The following is a 25,231-nucleotide window of genomic DNA, read 5'->3' as shown; positions in this document are numbered from 1 at the left end:
CCTTGCGGGTCCATTTTTCAAATGTGCCGAATGTGGGCCAAATTACATGACTCCTTATTTCCTTACCTCCCCAAACCTCTATGCAGTGGTATATCATTTTTTCTTTAGACTTTCCCTTTCTCCTAGAACATTCCTCCAAATGTTCTAGCATCCATCCCAGCAGGCTTTCCCATGGGATTTCGAGAGCACCACTCTCTTTCTCTAAGGTATGTTTTTCCTTGGACTCTTTTAGGAGCTTGCTTTTTCTTTGCCCTATTTTCCTGAACTTGGAAACTTACTTACCTTCAAAGGGTCTGGTGATGGGTCTTTTCTTAGCCTCCTGTTAAAAACCAGGATCTTTTCCTAAATTATTCTTTCAGAAAACCGGGTTCTGCTTTTACTGGATTACTTACCCCTTCAGCGAGCTGAGCTGTGGGTTTTCGGCCAGCGATGGATCTCCTTTTTGTGTCCTGGGCTTTTACCAAGCCCTGAGCTAAAAGGTTTACCAGTTCCTGAACTCAGAGGAACGTCTCCTTCCCTTTTAGCTTCCTTTGATCGGTCCCCAAAACTACCCCAAGTTTTGACTTTATGAGCAAAATGAGTTTTTGTCCCAAATTGCTTCCCCATCGGCCGACCAATTCCCTTGCAGGATATTGGAACTGCGGTGCCCAGGTTCACACTTGGTTCGTGATGAAATCACATCTCATTCACTCACGCAATCACACCCACTCAACTAGCAATACTCACAGCTCTTTTTCTTGCATGGATTCTTCGTGCACGGACAGATTTTATGAGTGAAAGTTTTAGCCACGGCTTCCTGAAGACCTCCCTTGGTCTTCCCTGAGTTCCCTGATGTTTCTTGGATCCAGAACCCCCTCTTTTATTGTGGCTTCTTACCTAGATTTGTTCATGATACAATAGGTGCTACAGGGTTTCCCGCTCTGCCAGGCTGGCAAAAAAATCAGTGGGGGCGCAAAGTCGCAGGGGAAACCCCGAAATAATAAAAGGAGTCGGCAGAGCAAACGCAGGTCCAACCAATATGATTACTAATACATTTCTCCTTTATTCTATGTAAGATGGCAGGTTTTATACACTCTCTATAGTTTACACTTCTAGATACATTCTCATTGGTACAAGGCACAGGGAAGAATGCAAACATTTATTGTTTAATAAACTGTTTAAGGTAGCTACTATGTTCACACCAATTACTATACTTGTTAACTACTATGAAACCCTTTGACCCTTGCAACACCTTAAGTGAATATTTTTACTGCAACACACACTTGGCATTAATTTCTATCTGCGCCACAACCTCACAGGCCTCAGTGCCATGGCCTAGAGGCCTAGCATATTGCACAGTCTGGATGATTCAAGTACAACTCATCTCCTACAAATCCCCCTTTTTCTTTTGAATCAGCCAGACTGAGGCTAGAATGTATCTTAGCTTACCTTAAGTGAACTTAACTTAACTTTCTTATAACAATAACTATATAATCTATTTTCTCTGAATTCATGCTATAAATTCAACTGTCATCATCTTCTGAATTGTCACAGGTTTCTTCAGGTGGGTCATTGCTGTTAGCATCGGTATCACTATTAGTTGGTACTTTCAACTGTGGACATGCACGGGTAAATTGGCTCGGCACCCAGACAGGGCCGTCCCTCATTGAAACACGCATGTATCCATGACCCTTGAACAGCACGGGACTTGGTCCTTGCCATTCACCAGTTTGCATTTTTTGGGATACACATAAAGTCCTGGAATTGCCCGTGGTGTTCCTTCCTTCACTGCGAGATGATGTATCACGACAGCAGGTTCTTCTAGTCCTTCTGCTAAACATAAATAGTTTAGCGTGAACAATGCTTTTGACAGTCGACTAACTACATCTATACTATCATTCTGTTTTTGCTTCGCCAGGTATTCTTTTAGAGTACGGTTGGCTCTTTCTACAATGGCTTGACCTGTAGAAGAGTGAGGAATTCTGGTGGTATGTTTCACTCCCCACTTTTGCATAGATTTAGCAGTGCGCTGACTGACATAAGCTGGACCATTGTTGGTCTTGATTTCTACAGGAACTCCCATGACAGCAAAGCAAACAGACAAATGTCTCTCTACATGCAAAGCTTTCTCCCCTGGTTGTGCCATTGCCCAAATAAATTTTGAATAGGCATCAATGGTGACATGGACGTACTTCAAACTTCCAAATTCTGGAACATACGTTACATCCATTTGCCACAGTTCTAAAGCTTTCAGTCCCTTTGGGTTTGTGCCCAGGCCAAGGCCAGGCCCATGATGACTGCATTGTGGGCAGGCATACACAATTCCGTGTGCATCATTCAAGGGAATCTGAAATTGTCGGTGCGGGGCTCTCACATTCTGATGGAAGGTTTCATGGCTGTTGCGAGCCTTTTCAAATGTATTTTGTGGAGGCATGTGGACAACACAGCTGACTACAGCATCTGCTCGCACGCTGCCTTCCCCCAGTCCTCTGTTGCATTGATGGCTTCGAATGTGCATGACACAAAAGGCATGTCGACGTTGTTTCAGAATGCTTCGCAATTGCAGAAACAATTCTCCGAGACGCTGATTCTGGGTCTGTCTGATGAGTGCATCTTCGATTCTTTGTACAACTCCAACGACGTACAAAGAATCTCAAACAACGTTGAGTGGCTCTGCGTTCCAAGTTTGCAATGCCCAACACACGGCCTTCAATTCTAGGGTTTGCAGACTGTCTTCAGCTTTTCCTTTGATGACATGTTGCATCCATTCTCCTTGATGTTGCCAAACACATGCAGCCTTTTTTGTCTTCCGGCCGGCATCGGTGAAAACTGTTTTGCCTTCAGCTGGTTTCAGGGAACACAAAGGTCTTTCCATCCATTGATGACGTCTGATCAAATGCCACATCGGGCCATTCGGTTGCTTGTTGGGAATCACACCTGAGAAGCCCAGCAATGCTTCTTGCAATGCAACAGAGTGTCTCAACATCCATTCCAAATCTTCGTCTCTCAGAGGAACGCTGATGTCCGCTGGTTTGTTCCCATCTATTTCTACAATTCTGTCTCTGCCTTTTCGTATCAAGGCAGCAAGAGCATCAGTCCTGCTCATGACATGACAATTCGGTTGAATGGGCAAAAACATCCATTCTAGCAAACTTGCTGTGGCATCAACTGTCCAGCCAGGTCGGCTCTCCCCCTTTTTCTTTTGCCACTGAAAAATGATGGCAAGCGGACAGGCTTCAGCATTGGAGAGGAAAAGTGACAATGGAACTTGTGCGACACGACGAGCACTCCAACCATGCTGCAGTTTCTGGGAAATCTGCACAAGGGCTTTCTGTTGGTCGGAGGTACAAATTCGAGGACTGGTGGCGTCACTGCCTCGAAGCCATGGTAGAAATGGTTGTAGATCGTCATTGGTGATGCCTACGATGGTAAGAACCCATTGCAGGTCACCAAACAGTTTCTGAGCATCATGTAAGGTGGTGATGCTGTCATGTATGGTAATTTTCTGAGGACGAATTTGTGCATCTGTGATCAGCCAGCCAAGATATTTCCAAGGAGCTGATCATTGTATCTTTTCTGGAGCAACTATCAGTCCATGATGCTTCAATTGTGCAATCACCCAATTCAATTTCTGGTCTGCCAAAGGTTGTTTGGTGGCGATGAGAATGTCATCCATGTAATGATAAATCATTGCATCACAGAGATGTCGACGGATTGGTTGCAACATCCAGTCAACAAACAGCTGACAAATGGTGGGCGAATTGCGCATTCCTTGCGGAAGAACTGTCCATTCATACCTTTTGGACGCAGTTGCTTTGTTGACAGACGGTACAGTGAAAGCGAATCGTTGAGTGTCTTGAGGATGGAGTGGAATGGTAAAGAAACAGTCTTAAAGATTGATGACAGCAATGTTCCATCCTTGTGGTATCATGGTCAGTGATGGAAGGCCTGATTGCACTGCACCCATGGCTTGCATCTACGTGTTGACTTTCCACAAATCATGCAACAATCTCCATTTACCTGATTTTTTAGGTATAATGAAAATTGGAGTGTTCCATGGACTCACAGAAGGACGAATGTGACCAGCATCAAGTTGTTCTTGAATCAGTTGGTGTGCAATTTGCAGCCTGTTCTCAGTGATGGGCCACTGCTCAACCCAGACAGGGGTATCAGTCAACCAGGTAATTTTCAAAATGGGCGGCTGCTCTGCAGTGGCCATCAAGGAAAATGCTGATCTGTGGTTAACATCAAACCAAGTTGGGACAGTACATCTCTGCCTATCAGTCCATGAAGCTGAATTGGTAGAGTCATGACATATGGTTTAGCTATAATAACTTGATTGTTTTCAAAAATGAGGCTGATAGGATCTGTGCTGATGGAAGGAATTTTCATTCCACCCACTCCAACAATGTGGGTGCTCGGAGCTTGCAAAGGCCAAGCAGATGGCCAATACAGTTGATTCACAATGGAAACATCGGACCCTGTGTCAAAAAGCAGTTGTAGTTGAATGTGGTGGGATCCACGTTGCAGTTGTACTTGTCTGATTGGGCAAGTACTTAAATCTAAAGTGAAGAAGACATCATGACCTGTTGAGCCAAAGCTTCCGTCTTGTCTCAGCATGTCAGTTGGCTTTCTTGGTTGTGAACGATGTGCCAAAAGATTTTGAAATGGTACAATTTGAGCAATCCTGCTGCCTTTTGGAATTGTCACAGGTGGCTGCAGGGCGTAGGCCATGTTGTGTATTTGTCCGGTAAAATCTGCATCAATGACGCCTGGAATGACAATCACACCTTGTTTACTTGTGGAGGACCTGCCAAGAAGCAAACCTCCAATCAGAGAAGTTGTGGAGTACATTGGACCATGTGCGTTTGCAGGAATCAGAGTGACTTCTTTGTCTTTCAAGGTAACTTCAATGGCTGTTGTGATGTCAATGCCGAGACTTCCCCATGTGGCAGGCTTATTTTTTCTCAGGAAACCATTCATTGGGTCTTCAAGGTCAAGGCGTTGATTTGTGTCTTCGCGCGATGCCTCAACGTGCTGTGCTTGGAGTTTCCCGACTTGCGACAAATCTCAAAGGCATGAGTGTCAACGTTGCATCTGTGACACCATACAGTTTTTTGACAGGCTTGCTTGACGTGACCTGTTTCGCCGCACCGAAAACAGCTGAGTCGATTGAATTTGTTGCAATATGAAAATCTGTTACCATATTTGCTTTTCCCTCTGGTCAAAGCTGCTGCAAGGACATGGTTGTGTTTTTGCAGTGCATCTTCCACAGCTGCAGTAAATGCTGCAGTCCGTGCGGTCTGCTCTGCTCGAGTGGCTCTGACCAACATTTCATCCACTGGACAATCTCAAGGAAGCGTGGCCAAGATGGTCCTGGTGTGTGAATTAGCATTGTCAAAAGCCAAGGAACGAAACAGGTGTTCCTGGACATCTGATGACACATCTGTTGCTTCCTTTAAAGAAGTTGCCAATCTGTCAATAAATTGTCCATATGGTTCATTTGCTCCTTTCTTGATTGTAGAATAAGGTGCTGGCTTCTTTTTGTCCGGAACCAGCAGCAGAGCTTTGTGAGCTAAAGTTTGAGAAAGTTGATGCATTTGCAAGGGATATGTAAGTTGAACGTCAGCCATAACGTAAGCCCCGTGTCCTGTCAGCATGTCTGGCTGCACTGCATAAAGAGGATCACCTGGTACTTGATGTCCGTGAGCTTCTTCCACTGCCATGCGTTTCCATTCTCTCTCAAAAATGAGGTATTGTGATGGTGTCAGAAGCAGTGTTGCAATACTTGAAGAATCAGAAGGACACAGGATCTCAGCTGTGAAGATGTATTGTATAACATTTTTTGCTGCTTCGGACCGAAGCCCATACATTGACACAGTCTGCTTTGCTTTTTGGAGTACTTTCCAATCATGAGGATGCCAGGTGGCAACTCCATTTCCAATAACAACAGGGCAGGATTAAGACCCCACAGTTTCCCAGTCTCCATCTTTGGCTGCATCTTTTATGACTGAAGACCACTGTTTTCGAAGAGGATTCTCCGACATTGCAGGCAATGACACTCATTGTGAAGCAGGTGAAGAAAAAAGGGAGTTGTGCTCTTCCTGCTTTTGAGGATGAAAGGAGCTGTGACTTTCTGATATATATTGTTTGTGTGCCAGCTGGGCAAGTTCTGATGCTTGTTGATGTAATTCATCTGGTGTCTCTGTTTTGACGTGTCGTTGTTTTTCATGAGACACAGGGACAGGACTTTCATTTCCCGATTCGTCTGAATCGGATTCTGGTGGGAGAGGACACTTCACTGCCGCTGTGTGATGACGTGGCTGCAGGGACCGCTCTCTCCGCTGTGCTGTCTCAGTCCGCGGCTGTGCTGACATCCCCCGCGGCGCTTGCTCCCCCCGCGCAGGAGGAAGGGGGGCCGGGGAGTGAACGGGCTGTTCTGTCTCACCGCTATCTCCGCCCTCAGCTCTGCCTTGGAGTTCCGCCTCTCGGCTCTGCTCCGTCCCACCTTCGGCTCCACCTGACTTTATGTCATTCACCATGCCTACTGAACGGTATCGGAGACTTGCTTCCTGGTCGCGCGCAGTTAGTTCGGGCAGCGGAGCTGCCACTTCTGCTGCTTGCATCACATGATCAAGGACATCCTGAGGACTGGAACTGACATGCGCAGACGAGCCTTTCATGGGGCGCAAATTGTAAAACCCCAAACACTTCACGAATTTCGAACGCAGCTGTGGCAGCGGCTGTGGATCTAATTTTTCAGCCTGCACCCCCTCAATCGCCTGAATGGCAGCTTCGACAGCCTTTCAGCAGAAACAGACTGCAAGGTATTTACAACTTTCTTCCAAACTGCCCCCAGTTCATTCGCAACTTTCCCATCTTTGCCGCCTGCGATTGCCGTGTCCCAAAGTAAATCACCAATTTCGCGCCATTCAGAGATGCTGAAAGTCAGAGATGACTCGTGTAATTTTCCCTTTCTTTTGGCCCACAGAGCCAACTGCTCTAAGTCACTTTCTTTTAGTTTTTCACCTCTCTTTGAGAGGAGCTGAAACAAAAGCCGCATGGCCGCCTTTAATTCCGCTTTCGCTTCCATGTTACCTTTCTTATCTGATGTTTCTTCCTGCGGCACTCCTTCTCCCGCGACGGTGGCACCCCCGTCGGGACCGACTCCTTCGCTCCGTCCAGCCACGGCTGACCGAACACGGAGGCTTCACGGTGCTCCACACTTTGTCGGAGGCTTCATGCGCTGGAGCCACTCCCGATACCCGCGGGAGGAGGCTAACGACGTCTTCAGGAATCTGGATTCAAAAATTAAACAACTTATCAACAACCGCACTTAAGCGCAAGGTCCCTGCCTTTTCAGGCGCCCCACGAAGTCGCAGGGGAAACCCCGAAATAATAAAAGGAGTCGGCAGAGCAAACGCAGGTCCAACCAATATGATTACTAATACATTTCTCCTTTATTCTATGTAAGATGGCAGGTTTTATACACTCTCTATAGTTTACACTTCTAGATACATTCTCATTGGTACAAGGCACAGGGAAGAATGCAAATATTTATTGTTTAATAAACTGTTTAAGGTAGCTACTATGTTCGCACCAATTACTATACTTGTTAACTACTATGAAACCCTTTGACCCTTGCAACACCTTAAGTGAATATTTTTACTGCGACACACACTTGGCATTAATTTCTATCTGCGCCACAATCTCACAGGCCTCAGTGCCATGGCCTAGAGGCCTAGCATATTGCACAGTCTGGATGATTCAAGTACAACTCATCTCCTACAGGGGCACCTCCTGGACAAAGGGGTTCTGTAGTGCTGATATTGTATCCGAGTCAAGGCAGCAATCTGTTATAAATGATCAATAGCCAATCAGGTATCAAAGAATTTATTTAGCAATTTCCAAAATCAATCTGAGACAGCCACAATAAAATTGGACAACATCGATCGAATGCTGGGTGGACAGAGGAGCAGCAGCAATGGTGCTGTCCAACCTTGTCCATGGATGCTGGTTTTCGGCACACAGATTTTATACAGTTTTTCTGCCCAGAGGCAATGTCTATTGTGAGTCTTTGTCCAGTCCACATATTCATGTATTTCTTTATTTCAGTGTTGGGTTTTGAAAGAATTTCCTGGCGGTATGAAGGGTGTTCCAGGAACCTTGCATTGGGATGCTGATCTGTTCAATATCTGGACTCCCTCCACCTAGATTGATATCAGATGTTGATCAGCCATGAAGTGGAGGTCCACCCTTGATGAATGGGCCATCTCCCGTTCAGCCTTGCCATTTCTGTTGCAAATTCTGCCATTTCACAGTTGCACAATGGGCCTTGGAATTTCAGAGATGCCTTGTGCAGCTTTGGAAATCCAAACTTACAGTGACAATTTCAAGTTTAGAACATACAATATTATTTATATGTGAATTTATTCACTACATCTACTACAGGAGTGTTAATGCAAAATGCATAAATAGATATGAACCATGGAATAGGGCATGGATATATTGGAGACATTTCTTCATCACAACTAAGTGGGTTTAGTGGATAAGAAGTAACTTTAATCTACAATCCTAAACAGCAGCAAATCCATGGTGTCCTGTACCTCTGGCTGGGTGAAGCAGGAGGTCAGAATTTCCTGTTCCAGACAGGAGAGGGGTGCCAGGCTGAAGATGCAGAGGGTCTGTCAGCCCCTGGATTTCATCTTGCTGTTGAAATGGATGGCAGTTGGCCATCTTCCATCTGAATATCAGTCCAATTCCTTGCTCTGCCACTTGTGCAAAGGCTGAGAGGTCACCTGGCAGCCTGGACATGAAGGGTATAAACCCTGGGGATGAGATGGGCCGTGATTAAGGGCTGGAGGGACCACAAAACCTAGAATCTACCCAAGCCCTTGTGCTTGTCATTACCTTGTGGTATCCTGGAAACAGCCAGGAGGAAACAAAATGCCTGTCATACTGATGGAAATTTGATAGCCTAAGTCTGGGCCCTCGATAAGTCGAAGTTGCTTATGCTACTCCTTGAAAGGATTTCTGAAAGGAGATTTGTAGGAAGTTGGGAGCTTTTCTGGCACTTGGGGAAGATGTATAAATGCATGACATTGCTAAAAATAGCTGAGAAGCTTTCCAAAACAAAAACAAGCAGACTTCACTCAAGCTCACCAGGAAAGCAGAATGAATTTTTCTGCTGATGGGTTTGCAGTTTATGAACTGGTTGGAAAGACAGCGACTGCTGGCCCATCCATCCATGTCAGAGCCCCTCAATAAAGCTGAATAGAGATGTAAACTGGTGTTGGGGGTTAGGTTTGTTCCTTCTTTCTCTAAAGAATTTTTTTCTCCATAAGTTACCAAGGAGACCAAGTGTTGGATACTTGAGAGTACTTAACCGAAACAAAGAGGTGGACAAAGGTGGAAGGGGGAGATAACGCAGGTAAAGGGCAGAGCTTGAGGCAGTTGCGGGCTGTTCTTTTTTTTCAGCGTTCGGGGAGAGAGAACGGCTGGGCTGTTGCTGGCTGGAGAAGCTTCACTGTGGCCAAAGGGATCCAGTCCTGGGAAACCTACTATCACTGGTTCGACCTGAATCCTGAGCCTTCTCTGCCACCTGCGGGAGCTGGGCCAGCCCTGCCTCGCCTTCGGTTTCTTTGGCACTGCTCCTCTTGCTACAGAGTGACCCTGCACCCCCTGCACTGCCGGGACATCCTGCCCCTGCCTGCCAGGACATCCTGCCATCCCAGCTACCAGCCCGGGACTTTCCACTGTTTGAGCTTGGTGCCCTGAAGATCCTGCAGGGGCACCGAGACCAAACTGCCCTGGGTTTTGTGAAACAAAGCCCTCAAGGTTCTTGGTACTGTTTTCTTTTGTTATTAATGCTGTAGTTGTTTGGGGGTTTTTTGTTGTTGTTGTTGTTTGCTTTGTAATACATACTAGTAAAGAACTACTATTCCTATTTCCCAAAATTTTTGCCTAAGAGCCTCTGATTGTAAATTTAGAATTGGAAAAAAGGGGCTGGGGGGGGTGGGGTGGTTTACACTCTCCATTCCGAAGGAAACTCCAGCTTTTACCTGGCAGATACCTGTCTTCCCAAACCAAGACAACTGGCTTATTTCCAGAGGCATTCACAGGGAAAAGAGAGCCCTACCTTTTCTCAGCTAAGAGTCAATTGCCTTGCAGTTTGGGTCTTAAGACTTGGGGAAATTTGCCAAGATGGTGGGAATGATCCCGTAGGATAAGTGCTGGTGGGACTGGTAAATACTCAGCAAACTGAGCCTCAGTTACCTGACTCTGAAGAGTTTCAAGCCTCATTGGAAGCACTGTGGGAAGCAAAGTTGCATCTGTCCTTTGTGTCAGCAATTTACTATGTCTGAGTAAAGGTGCAGAGAAACTTGTCTGTCCAGAAAGCCTGAGTCACTGTGACAACAACTTACACAAATCAAGTTCTCTGACACAATTCTGAACAAGCATTTGGGATAGATTATTCAGATTCCCTTACTCTGCAACAATGACTAATGCAAGGTTTAAGTGATCTTTAAAACAAGGCTTTCATACTGCTGTCCATGGCACTGAAACCATTGAGATTGATTGCAGATGCAGCAAGCAGCCTTGACAAACGAATGTTCCAAGTGTAAACATTTGGACAGTCAACAAAGGTAAGAAATCTGTGCAGCATATGGAAAAAAAGTAGCTGAATAAAGGTTTTTGGGGATGTTTGGCCTGGACACCACAGAACTCTGACAGTTCTGGAAACAACAATCATTATTATATATTGCTTTTGATTGCTTTATTTCATCACACGGACCCACAGGCAAAGCAGGATGTGCTGCAGTGTGCATTTAACTGGGAGATGGAAAAGAATGTGGGGGATTTTTCAGCTTCTGGTTAGTTTGTCTGGGAGAACTTGCAGGATTTTTGAAACAGGATATTAGTGTCAAAGTCCCATTTTTGAACTGATCTATGAACAAAGCTGATAAGATTTTGTAAATGTCCAAAGGTAGATCTGCATCCTTAGGCTTTTGGGGTGCCCAGAAGTATCAGATGAACCAATTGGTATCTAATCTATGAGTGCCTTTTGTATATCTCAAAAGTTTTCCTGTGTCTTACAGCATTCTTAATGATCCAAACTTCAGATGACCAGAGCCTTAGCTAATTCCTGAAATAGAGGTTTGGCCATCTTCAGACCTGATCATAAAGCTGCTCTGCAAACCAGGATTTCTACGCAAGATGCAGTGGTTCAAAAATGCATATTCACAGTTCCAGATCCTTACATCATTTCTCAGAAATGCTCAGCTACACAGATCTCCCCAGAAGAGCCTAGGAAAAATGAAGTTGCACTTGATAGCAGACTTCATCCCAGAAATTTAATAACATTTATTCTTAAGGGCATATCAGAAATTATAGGCTCCAGTCTGGTGCTCCTGAAGTCACTGGAGAGAGGACAATTAGCACTAAACTGTCTCTGTGAGCCCAGTATTGCATTGTTAAAGCCTTCTTTGCCTCTGGATTCAGGGACACTGCCTTGCAGTCATCTCAGTGTTACAAAAATCTTCAATGACAAGTGTCAACAAATTAGAATTAGAGTACTTTGTTAGCACAGAATTAGAGTACTTTGTTAGCGACTTCTAGCTTTTTTTTTGCTTCTCCCTGTTCCTCCCTTGTTGTTCTGCAGCCCCCACCCCCTGCATGAGTTTCCATAGAAACAGGATGAACGGGTTCCTCTGCATCCTCCAGTAGGATTCAGGCAGCAGCAGAGATTCTCAGTGTAGAGCCATGGTTGTAAACAAAAAGAACACCTTTGTCAAAATCAGTGTTTCACCTGAGAAAAAAACACGAGCAAGCTGCCACCCTGTCCATGAAGGGTGTTTTTGTGTTTTCTGCCCCAGCTCACGAGGTGCTTTCTCCTGTAAAAACAGGGAGTGTGGGTGCACACAGTTACTGACCCACACCCACCTGTCCACGCGTGCCAAGATACACAGAGCAGTGTGACACTGCTGTGGCCTGGCACTGAGCACAGACATTCCCTGCAGAAGCCAGGACCCAACTTGGAAAAGACAAACATTGGCAGGGTTGTTCTGTAGAAACTCATCAGAGCTGGAGATGAAGCAGTCCTGTTTCAAATCCACGCAGGGACACAACAGGCGTTGCAGTACCTTCAAGATTTCACCTTCCATCTCTTCATACAGGTCTTAACTGGCACATTTCTGGGTATTTTGAGACAAAGCCTCAGCTTGAATTTTTATTAAATTACGATGATTTCATTTGAGCAGGCATCATAACTAAGGAACAAACATGTATGAAGTTCTTGTGTAGAACTTAAAAAATCATTTAATCATAAGATCTTTTCTATATATTAATGACTCTTGTAATAAATGATCAGCCAACTTAATCAATAAAAAGAATTTATTGAAAAATGGAAGTATAAGTTTTGAGAAAGCCACAAGCAAAACAGTGCCGAGTCTGGGGTCGGCACTGGGTGAACTTTAGATTCGGTCTCTATCACCCCGAGCCTCCCTCAGTTCATAAACTCTGCCTTCACAGGGTCCATTTTTATACAGTTTTTTGGCTGGACAGGAGTTGCCTCATTCTTTTGTCTCTCTTGTTCTCCTAGCACATTCATGTAGTCTCTTTTCCTGCTGCCGGTCTGTCTGTCGAAGTTTTCCAGGAAGGGATGAATGCTTGATTCGATTTACGATTTACGGGAATCTGGTATTGGGATGCATGCCCTTGATGATGCAGATTAGCCTCTGATAGATACATATCAAGTGTTGATCACTGAGTCGTTGTCAGGGCCCATCCTTGGAGGAGGCTTGCCTCTGTTTGGTGCCACCCTCCTTTCTATTGCAAATCGGTTTCTTCCCCTGTCACTGACAGCTGCTGCACAGTTCCTGGAAACTTTAATTCTGAAGCACGAATTATTCAATACCATATACTACACTCTTGTCAACAAATAAGCTTTATATTTAATGTCCACATGGCCAAAGATTTGAGGTCAATAACTACTCTCACAAAATCTTTGCTGCCACTTTTCAAAGCCAACAGGACTGATAGAGTGATTTTTAAAATGAGTATTGATCAAGTTCAGATAATTCTGCTGTTTTATGATAAGTATTCTAAGTAACTCACACTTTCACTTCTTCCACCTCCACTTCCATTTTCTTTAAATGGAAGTTCCTTTCTTTTAAAAACATCAGTTAATTGCAGTGCATTATGACTTCAACCTCTCCAGACTTGAAGGCACCAGTTCATACACTGCAATACCTACAAAGGACAAAGGATTCTACTAAACAAAATTAATCATGACATTCTCCCAGTTATAGTCCCTTCAAACCTAAAAACTCCAGTTTTCTGGGCAATGCCAAATATGGTTACAGGGATTGGACTCTTCACAACTTATCAGCTGCTACAATTTTCATGTTTTTCACTGGGTGCAGAAATAAGACTTGTCTTTTAACACAAAATTTACATACATGATAAATGGAAAGGGAAGGAGGAAACAAACTCATTCTGATTTGTGACTCTACTTGGAGATCAAGAGTTTGCCAAAGACATCTGAAAGCATCACAAAAAAACCCCAAACCAACTCTTAAAATGCAGTCTGCCCAGAGAGTTCTGTTATAGATGATCATGAGCCAATTCAAAATTCAAAGATTTATTTAGCAATTTCAAAAATCAATTTTGAAACGCCACGATAAATCAGGACAACATCGATCGAATGCTGGGTGGACAACCCGGCAGCAACAATGGTGCTCTCAGGTATGGCCACAAATTTGGAGTCCCAGGGTAGGAACTTTATATGTTTTTTTTCTGCCCTGAGGCAAAAAGCACTGCTGCTTCAATGTCTTTCATTCCTCGCGGGATGTTTTGAAAGGATTTCTTGAGGAATTGAAAAGAAGTCTAAGAAGAGTCATTGAATCTTCTTTTGGGGCACTTCATGAGGTCATCTGCTAGACTTTCCATCACGATCGATCTCAGATCCTTGAGTATCTGCGAAGATGTTGCCCGCCCCTGATTAATGAGCTATTTTCACGTTAACTCTTCTGTTTATGTTGCAAATGTCATGGCAGCACCTCCAAACTAAAAAAAGACTTTGGAATTCTGGAGACGCCCTCTCTCTATCTCCAAGAATCCAGGTTTTTTAATCCCAATGTAAAATTTTTCACATACAAGATTTAATATGTGAATTTTATACATTACATCTATTACAGTTCTGACCCCACATTTTGATTTTATTTTCTGAAATCCAATATATCCATTTGCTATTGACAGTCCCTCCCTCAGATAATGACCCAATAATTTCAGGGAAGCCCCAGACATAAGAAATTCTAGCAGACAGAGCCAGGTTACCCACTAGAGCTCTATAGTTTTTTTGCAGAAGGATGAATAGTTCTCTCATGGAGCTGCATTTCCTCCTGTCTCTCTAATAGTATCTTCAGCTGCCTCCAGCTATCTCCAGGTTTCTCCACAGCACCCTCCCAGACCTAATAAAGTAATCCAGATGTAAAAATCTCATGACACATTGATGGAATGCTGCAACTGCCTTCAGCCATGGCTCCATGATGGCAGCAGCTCCCTCTCTTCTAATGGTAGAAACCCAAACCTGGTTTACTCAGAATCCAGGCATGGCTGCTGCTCAGCATTTTTTTTTCTATTTTCCCCCAGTTCTGCGTCTGGATGCAGACTGCTGCTCCTTCCCTAGACAATCTGCTACGTGGAGATCTCAGTTTTGTCAACCACTTGTGCTGAGTTTGTAAACTGCAGGTAATTTCTGTTCCTCTTTCTGTGAAGGTTTTAATGTTAAGATGCCAATATTTTAGTCTGGATTGACTGCTAAAAACAATTTTGGTCTGTTTCGCTAAAAACCATCCACAGATGAGAGATCTGTTCTGCATTTCCATCCTCTGTGTGCCTGCCAGGTGACCTCCTTTGTTTGACAAATGCTTCAGCATGGCTGCAAGACAAGCAGAACATCCCTTTTTCTCACACATCCCATTCTGTCTATGAACCTTCAGCCATTGTCCCTTACTTCCCACAATTCTTTCACTTGTTAAGGTTTTATCTCTTGATCATCCAGTCTAATTTCAAATTTAATCTGCTGCAAATTTTCCAGGACAGCTCATCCCCTTATAACATAATGATCTGGTAAAGCTGTGACAAGCATATTTATCCAGAAGAAGCATCTGATTCCCAGGAAAGTTAATGTGCACCTCCAGTTTTGCCACAACAGTGTAATGAAAAGTACACATCCTACTGTTAAATGAGCTGAAGTATCGCCATCCTGATAAGAGAACACTACAGTGGTGTTCAGCTTTCCTCAATAATATCATAGCTAATGATCCAGTTCTTCATAAGGCTGCATTGGTATGGGAACACCCAAGACATCACCATTTTTATTTACTGGAATGTGGACTCTCCTCCATCCTTTGCCAGGGGGTTTGCATTTCAGTGACAGCTCTAAGATCAAGCCCATCCTTTATTCCCTATAACTGCCCCTGTTGGCCAGTGAATACCATGATTAAAGACCACTAATCCCTTGTTACAGTGCTTTATGGATGGAAAGCCATAAGGTTTTAGTTTACTGAGAAAACAGAATGCCAAACTTCTTTTCCCAACTAAGTTACCTACTCTCATTTCCTGTTCAAATGACAAAAACCAGCACAACATTTGCAGAGCTCTCAGCTTTTCCTTCTCCATGCTGGAGGGACTGCTCTGATTTTCCAGGCATGTATCCAAGGCCATATTCACAAATGCCACCATCACCAGACCTCACGTACATTTCATACTCTGTTCTCTCTGTTTGCCCTGTTCCAGGTACCTCACGTCATTATCACTGCCTTGGATGCCTGTGTGGTCTTAGAGTGCTTTTAACGTGCCAAGTCATGATTTTGCACCTGTAATTGCAGCAGAGTTGAATTGCCTTTTGTTCCCATACCATCTCTTTCACTGGATTTCCTTTAAGGATGATTGCTTTGCAAGAAAGTTCCGCATCATCATCATTCAGCCAGTGTTTCCTCCCCATACAGAGATTGCTCCTCCATTTCATCAATAACAGATTTTTTTTTCCTTTTATTTTTAGCAAAATCTGTTTATACTGTGGGCAGATGCAGATTTTTTTTTCTTTTGTGCAGTAGGTACTACTTTCTGGCCCAAATAAAGAACTTTGGGCAGGAAGATGGTGCTTGCAGTCTTCTGAAGAATGGATGCCTGCATTTGGCTGTGTGTCTTGTGAAACAAAGACCTTAAGATGTATCTTGGCATCAAGAAATCCATATCTGCTTTCCCTCTTTAAGGAATGCCCAAGATTCAGCCTAAAATACACTTCTGGATTACAACTTGGAGAAGGCCTTTCATTTGAAGCATCCTGTCACACTCATTCATCACTTTTAAAACATTCCCAAAACTAGTCTGCTTCCCAGGCTAGCACAACAGCTTCCTCACAACACTTTGGGGTTAATTTCAATCAAGATTCCTTGAAATTAATTCAAGCAAATTTCATTATTCATGCTGTTCTTAGGATTGTCACTACTGATAGTTTATACTCTGTTCATGAGCAATAAAATATAGCTTTCTAGTTCCAGCGGTTTAGGCAGTCCCCACTCCTACCTATTTACCCTATGCCACAATTACCATTTCTTCTAATTTCATTATAGCACAGGAGGTTGTGGGGGTGCTTTATTTTCTTTTATGATGCTATTAAAATCTGTTCCAGAAACTCAGTGTCAGAAATTTTTTTTTTGTTTTGTGTTTTTTTCTTTTTTTCTTTTTTTTTCCCTGGTGATTTAGCTGATAGATTTTTTTGCTTGCTTGCTTGCCTTTTTTTTTTTTTTAATCCCTTTATCTTTAATCTGCTATAGAAGTTCTCCCAGGTCCAAGTTAAATTTCTTAACTCTCTGCCAGCAGTGCTGCTGGCACACAATTAAATCTTATATAGCCAATGTACTCCAGGGCTTTTAGAGGTCAGATGTAAAAAAGATCTTCTGTCATTCTCTTCTAAACTGATTGCATTTCCTCTCTCAGATAACAGAGAACTTTTTAAAAAACAAATCTCTATTTGCTTTCAGTTCTTGCTGACAGCTTTCCTGGAACTGTAGTGTCTACACTAAGTTAATTTCTTGGACAGCTGAAATCACAGCAGTTCACTCCTTTTCCCCCACTATTCTATTACACTGTTAAATTTTTGCTATGGCCTAACAGCCACAAAAGGCTTGTCTGGAGCAAGTGCTGGAATATCTTCCAGGAACCACCCATTTTCCTGCAAACTTCTTCCCTCTCCTGGTGGGGATAGGGGGGAACCCTGTACCAGCAGATAACACCCAAAGGTTTCATTATATTCCAAACTTCAGTAGTTTCATTGAGGCTCTATCTCAGGCCCCCTTAAGCCTGGCTCCTAGCCCATAAATGGTTTCTGCATATTTACTTACCCTGAAAGAATTTCACCTCCATCCATTCCCTTCTTCCCTTGAAAACCATACAAGCACGTGGCTTTCACAACATTCTGCAGCTTGAGCTTTACCACCCATGTTGGATGACTTTTATGTCCTGATAGTTTTTGCATATATCTCCTTTTGGCTTCATATGTTGCTTCTTTTGCAATTTGGAAATTAAGGGAAATTCAGGCAATCCCTACTCACATTTCCATGACCTGCCAGTCATCTTTCACTCTCTCTGCACTCTTCCCCAACCATCAAATCTCACACTCTGCTCCAATACCTCCAGAACCTGTAGTGTTATTGCTATTTCAGGAGAAAAAGTGGAGGAGCACGCCCCTGATGCACAGATAAACACTCCTTCAATGGATGAGCCAGTGGAAAATCATTAGTGTGTGTCCAGTTTAATACAAATGGGAGATGCCAAGTGTTGTGGACAGAAAGTGACATCAGATGTGAATCACAGTGGGTATGCCCAGTTATGAGGAGAAAGTTATGCCTAGAGGCCAGGAAGAAGGATGAGGAAACACTGATGAGGGGAAAAAGGTCTGTGATGTGTGGGACAGAGAAAGACAAGGAACAAATAGCAGACAAAATAGCAAATGTAGTGGAAAGCTAGAGGACTGGAGGAAATTCCTGGTGCCAGCACCACTTTTTCTCTTACAAAAGTGCCTGAACAAAAGTGAACTTTTACCTTGGACTGACTTCCAGCATTTGTGGTAGTTAATGGACTGGAGATGGACTTAATGTTTCAGTTGTACCAAGTACCTTCAAGTCATGGCCTGCCAATTCTCAGAGCTATCAAATTGTCCTCTTTAGGATGAATATAAGGATAAGAGAATTCCACTCCTCTGGGAAAAAGCTATTAGACACTCTTTATTGAGGAGAATTTGACAGCTGGAGTAAAACCATTTCAGTGATCACCTCTCCCACCCGACTCCTCCTGGAATTTTCGAAATTTCCACTGCCCTGCCCCCTCACATCAGTAACACACCAGTTCCATGCTGCCAGGCAGGGTCTCATCCTGCTAAACTTGCCAGAATCCTCAGCCAAGGACAGAGCAGCTTTCTGACTTCCCATTCATGGTCCCTCCTGCAGGTTTCTTCAGGACACAAAGATAACCTCTCCATCCAAGCTGTGAAAACTCAACATCACTCTGCCAGGGAAGGTGTGGTTGTGGAGTGTCCTCCCACCTTCTGCAGCATCACAGAATCCAGGGGTGTGCAAGAAGGGATGGTGTGACTTGGGAACATCATCAGATTGCATTTATCTGCTGACAGGGAACCAGAGTGGTGGCATCATTCACATTTACGCCATGTCTATTTCTTATTCTGGGAAGCAGAGCAAACAAATTAATTGAATTTCACTGCATCACTGGCATGTAATAAACTAATCTGATTGTTAGTCTCTCTCATAAAGACCCAGTCCCTAGAGTCAACACAGGACAGAGCTAAGCCTTGGGAATCAGGCAGGAAAAGGAGGTTTCTTGGATGCCACAAATCCAAAAGACACAGAAAAGACCTCACCTTTTCTAGATACTTATTTTTCCATTCTTAACTGGTTGATTAAATCTCTTAATGCATAACTGGTCAAATTAATCACTTGAATCAAGACCTTCTGAGTCAGAATCTCAGGAAATGTCCCAGAAAGTACTCTGTACTTCAACTCTGTCTTGCTCATTATTCTCTCTCCCAAGAGAGACTGATAAATCTATGCAGGGAGTTCCTTACAGGAAAAATTAAAAAAAAAAAAAAAGGGGGCATGAAGTCAAATTGCAGCGTGTGCAGTGTGCAGTGGTCACCACAGATCACACAGTCCTAGCCCAAAATAATCTGGATTTTTTTCACCTAATGAAATGTTTTTCATTAGCTATTTTAAAATAGAACAGATACCCTTTAAGATAACATAAAAGAAGAAAGAATGGGGCAGTAGGAGGAGATCACAACTCCTGGGAGGCTGTGGGACTCCTCAGTCATAAACTGTCCTGAGCCAAGCTCTGAGGGACAAGGAGGCAGATTCAGATCTGGGACTTTACATCTAGGACTGTAAAGATGGGTTGGGGCTGGAACAAGAGTCAGGGATTTCCTCCCCAGCACCAGAGAGAGGAGGGCAGGGAAAAAAAAAACAACAAACAAACAAACAAACAAACAAACCCCCAAAAAACAACAAAAAAACCAAAAAACCCCCCCAAAACCCCCCCCCCCCCAAAAAAACCACCAACCAGAAAGAACCCCCAAAATAGGAAACTGAATCTGATATCTCATATTATTAGCATCAGCATATTTGGGTGTTGAATAAAAGGGGGAACACCATTTTATTGTTTCAGAGCATTCTTAAATGAGAGCCAGAAGTAATAGAGGAGATGTGGTTCAATTTTCAACCAGACCTTTCAAAAAACTAGCAGCTCTTGAAATAAAAATAGTAATTCTCAGCGTGGTTGATTTACATTAGTACAAGATGGGACCAAGTTTGGTTTTTAAAATCAAACTTGACAGCTGAAGTTGTAACCCCACTTCAGCAGAAGGAGGGGGTGAAGAGCAGGATCTACTCACATCCAAAATCTAAATTTGGAAGGACGTTAGAGTTCACAGCAGGATCTGAATTGTCCGTTTGCTTATCTCCTGGCCTGCTAGAAGAACTGGGTCAGAAAGTGAATCTATCTGTTTACTCAGGGATATCAGCAGAGAAACTGAAATTATTTACCTAGCTATTTGGCTTATGGAGGTCTGCAGAGATGAGTATTGAACCTGAAATTGTCTGTCAGCCCACTTGTGCCTCAGCAGCACAAAGACTCAGAGGCATCAGTACCAAATTCAGAATTACTTATCTCTTCACTCTTTGGCCTGTTTACTTTCCCAGCTCTGAGATAGGAAGCAGACCAGCAGAAACATGAAATACATCTCAGGCTGGGTCAGCCTGCTCCTGGGTGGTGTAAACTGCTACCAATTGTCAGAGTGGCAGTTGTTGGAGCCTTCAAAATTTAGTGGAATTGCTAAAATATACTGGTTCAATGCATAGTGTAGAACCCCTATGCATTAAAAAAAGGTACCACATGGGCCCATTTCAACTATTAAAAGTATTTGTGCATTTATACCCAGCCACTCCATCTGATCCCATCACCACTTCCTCGTGTGCCTGCCTGCACTGAGGGAGTGATAAGGAAAGGGTATGGGGTCTAGTGGTGAGATTTTTATTGTGAATAAGAGATCCTCTCTCCCTATGGGATATTAGTGGCCCGTTTCTTGGGTTTCTCAAATAAAGCCACAGCACCTCATATTTGTTTTTTCTGGAAAGGAAGACAAGAGTGTGGGGCCACATTCCTGCAAAGGATGCAATGAACCACTGTAAGTTTGTGTTTTCTTGTCACCTCTTGTCTGAGAGGGGGGGCTACAGGTGCTCAGTGTCACAAAATGTCATATTTGTGTGGTGCCTGACAACTGCAATTTGTCTGGCAGGTGAAAAGGATGGATCAGGAAGCCTGTGTGAGCTGCTCACACAGGATATCCACCTCTGTCACTTTGTTACCTCTGTTTCACTGCATTTCTGTAGTGGAGGAACAGATATCTCTCTTTGAGAAGAGCCAGGGCTTATTGTAATCACCCTCTATCAATCATGTCTAGAAAATAAAGTGGCATTTTCCTTGCAAAGTACTTATCAATGCCTATTTTCAACCATCTCAAGGAAAATTATGCAATTCCTGCTCCTGTAAGTGTTAAAGCAGAAGAACTGCTTGACAGTAAGCAGAATATTTGCTCTTCTGACAAGGTTCCACAGGCACTGGGAGGTGGAAGCAGCTGGTGATGCTCTTCCATGCCACCCAAAAAGTTTGGCTAGTCAATGCTGAAAACAAAAGCCATAATAATGTGTTTCTTTCCAGCTCTCTGCTCTCTCTTGGATCTCTGTGACAACAGCCTACTCCTCTGGATCCAGTCACCAAAAATGTCAAATGGTGCACATGCCGGAATATTACTGAGATTGGGGCCAGAAGGGAGTGTAGGGCTTTAAGACACTTTCCTGTGTGAAAAAACCTCGTTTTGTGAGAAATGGTCAAGCATTGAGCAGCTGCTTCAGGGGAAATTCAAATGCTATGTAAGGAGAACGGAAGTGATTTCAGAATGGTTCAGCTTTTGTAAGAGTCACAGTGAATCACATCTTTTACAGCAGACAGCTGCAACATCTATTGATCAATATTTTAAGAAAAAAAATAGAAAGCCATACCTGTATTGATTGGCCATTTGACATTTGAGATGTGTTTCAAAGAAAGTGGAGGAGGCAAGCAAATCTTTAGCATTCCTGAATGAGAGATGGACTCGTTTCCCTGATGAGCCCCAGTGCCTGCAGGCAAAACATAGGAGCACAGTCAGCTGTGCCAACAGCTGGGTATAGAGCCCTTCCATCTACATTTCTTGAATTTTGATGCCTCCTGCCACCCCCAAACAGCTTCCAAAGACTTCCCTCATCCAGGCAGCCCTGCTCCCATCTCCCCATCCCATGTGTGCTGCACATCTCTGAGATTCCCTCCTGCTCCTTCAGCAGAGGGGAAAGGAAGGTGCAGCAGAGGACCCGCGATCATAGCAGGGGAAAGAGAAGCACAGGGCACGTTTCCAAGTTTTGGTATTAACCAAAACATTGAAGATTTCAGCTGAAATTATATCAGTATTCCAATCTGCACCCTTTATTTCCATCTCTCTTGTTCCAGACTCCCAGGCAGGCCAACACCAATGCAACATTTGGCAATGAGGGTAAGAGGTGTGGAAAACCACAGGGCGCATGTGGAAAAGCAATTATTTCCGTTTAATATTAATATGCTACTGAAACCTGGCTAGTAGGCATGGGACAGACAAAATGTAATGACTTTTACATCACGAAGCAGCTGCCAGCAGCATGCAGAAGCCTTATTGTAGTGGAAAGGAATACATGCATATTCAAAGCCTTTTACCAAAGTGGTAAAGAAAAGAGAAGCAATACTTTCCTTTGACTTGAAATTTCCACTTCTGTTCAGCTGAGAATAGAGGCATAATTAATCAAAGTACTTAAATAAGTTTCTTTCTGCCTTAATCAGAGCTGGGCAAATAAATAATTTTTTCAGTTCAGTAGCTAAACCAAAATAGTAATTGTAGAAATATTTTTTAAGATTTCTGAAATGAAACTTCAGGCTCCCTCAATTTTCAATGAGCCGAGATATTTAACTGAAATATGGTGGTGACTCTTCACATTAAGTGCTCTTTATTTATTTTAAACACACAGAGCTAAATTTGTCCCTAAAAGGTTGTTCTGAAGGAAAAAAAAAATCAGAACAGATCTCTTGAAGGAAGTATCCAAATCAACAGTTCTGGCCTAATGAAGAGAAACAGATCCCTCCAGACAGACCGGCTCAAACCTGAGCCTCCCTCTGCCACTCTCAGGCTCATTTGTGGGAGGAGCCCAGGGATGCTCTGCACCTCCTTCACCTGTGCCCAGTGATTAAGCCCTGAAGAGACAATGGGATGGATCCAGCAATGGGTATTAAAATTTGTGGTAAAAAGTAACCAAGTTTGGAAATGAGACCTTCTACACATGTTGTTGGCAGTACAGGACTAACCCACAGCCCTCACCAAAACCCCACAGACCCAAAAATCATAGAGCAGCTGTGTATGCCAGAAAAAGTTTGAAGTGTGGCTGCCAGTTCTCCATCACCACAGGAATTCTGCCTGCTTTATTTGGGTGGCACAAAGTCAATTTAAGTGTAGTACATTTTATTAAAGCAATTGATGTATTCAGTGTGAAACAAGCTGATTTTCAGGCACACACACCTCCCTGTCTTTGGGTCTAGGTTATAAATGCAAGCTGCAGCATTAAGTACAAACTGAGAATAACAGCTCAATTTAATTTTAGGCTTTAATTTGATTCATTAACTTGGTGACACCTTGGGTGAGGAAAGGTATTTAGCACCCAGGAAGTGGAGGAGGAACATTTTTAGCATGAGGAGAAGTAAAGAAGTCGTTCAGTCCTCTGGGAAAGAGAGGGAGGGAGAGAGAACATGCGAGCAGCAGGTAATTTATTGCTGGTTTAACAAGAACCTGTAAGCTGAGAGGAGGGCATAAGAATTCTAAAGTGCTGTAAAAAAAGTATCTCTATTGTGACCCTGATGTTCAGTGTCCAGAGTTCAGTTGCAGTTCCCTGGCTTGTTTCTTGCCTCTCCTATTTCAGACATGAAAAAGGATGTGGGATCTCTAAAAGTTTGTCCCTTTTATTCACTTCTGAATTGCTCCCATAACAAATATTACCTTTCCAGACAAGTCTTGCCTCCAGAACATCCTAAGAGCCTGGCTACTCCCAGCACAGCAGAGCTCAGGACTTGGTCTTGCAGTCACTGGAGCCTGCCACAGGTAGGATCAGGGAGGTGGTGGCATGTGGGATGTGCACACACATTTAGAAAGGAAGTGGAAAATCCCATGGAGATGTTGCTTTACATTGAGCAAAAGTTCATTTTTTCCTGGAAGCTGCAAATTCCCACAGACCTTGTCTTTGGGATCCACTAAAGGCAGTTGGGCATGGGGCAAGGATCCTGGAGAAAAGTCACTGCCTCCTATTCCCTGAAAAAGCCTTAGGACTCCAGACACCCCCACTCATCTTCCCAATCACTGGTTTGAAGTGTTTTGGGGCTCTTTTGTCCAACTTTAGATTTGACAAGAACACCCCCACACATCCTTAAGAAAATGAAGATGTTAGTGAATTAAATTCTTAGCTCTCACAAATGTCCTCTGATACCTTTGGGGACACAATAGTTCTGATTTGTGTTCACATGAGGGGCTGTTTATGCTGCTGCACTAAAAAAATTTGCTATCTGGGCTTTGCTGTAAATCCAAATTAGGCCCCTAATACTGCTGCTGGGGAGAGGATTAAATTTATCACAAGCAATTGGTATGTAATATTTTGTACTCCCCAAGCAAATCCCTTCAGAGCAGAATGAAAGACCATACATTGTGTATGTAATCCAAATAGAAGGACTCTTTTTCTTAATGTTAGACAAAATCTTTAAAAAATCACTCCTTTACAACTTTCCTGTATTGAAAGACGTTTTATAATTTATTTTCATGCCAAAAAGATGCCAAAAGAAAACAAACGAAAACTAGTAAAAATAATTACCAAGGCTTCCCATGGATTCAGTGCCTGATTTATTCATTAGAGTGACAAATGACCCTGAGATTGTCTCAGTTGGTCAGAGCAGGGTGCTAATAATGCCAAGGTCTTGGTTTCAATCCCATATGGGCCATTCACTTAAGAGTTGGACTTGAAAATCCTTTTGTGTCCCTTCCAACGTGCTCTTTATGAAGCCCTCAGCCCCTTAGTCCCTGTGCAGAGCTCACAGCCCAGCCTGACTCACTCCCTCCCTTCTTGTCTCCCTCCTCTTGCATGTAAGCAAGTCAAAATAACTTCTCAGCAGTCCAATTGCATTCTACTGCTTCATATTTATTCATGCTGACTTGTGAACCAGACACAAGAAATACACCCACCTTAAGCTCTGAATACCCCCTCCTAGGATGTACAGCACATAATAATCAAGAAATATGCAGAGCTTGCTGCTTCCACTGCCAGAGACTTGGAAAATCCACATTCACTTCCTCCAATTCCTACTTCAGTCCTACTTCGGTTCACTTCTATTTTAAAACACCCCGGCTATTGGGAGAGAGGTGTTCTAGACGGCTCTACTTCTCAAAACATAGTCTAAATATTCTTCATCTTGCTTCTGGGTTTGATCCTGAACATGTGTAAGTCAAAGCAAACACTGCCAGAGGTGGTGTTAAGAGCAGCTCTGAAGGTCAAGGGTGAAAACCACACTCCAGAACCTAGTC

The sequence above is a fragment of the Chamaea fasciata genome, unplaced genomic scaffold (assembly GCF_029207755.1).
Source record: "Chamaea fasciata isolate MVZ Bird 193981 ecotype frontalis unplaced genomic scaffold, bChaFas1.0.hap1 SCAF_3, whole genome shotgun sequence".
Taxonomy (NCBI): domain Eukaryota; kingdom Metazoa; phylum Chordata; class Aves; order Passeriformes; family Sylviidae; genus Chamaea; species Chamaea fasciata.
Note: the sequence above shows the minus strand (reverse complement) of the source record.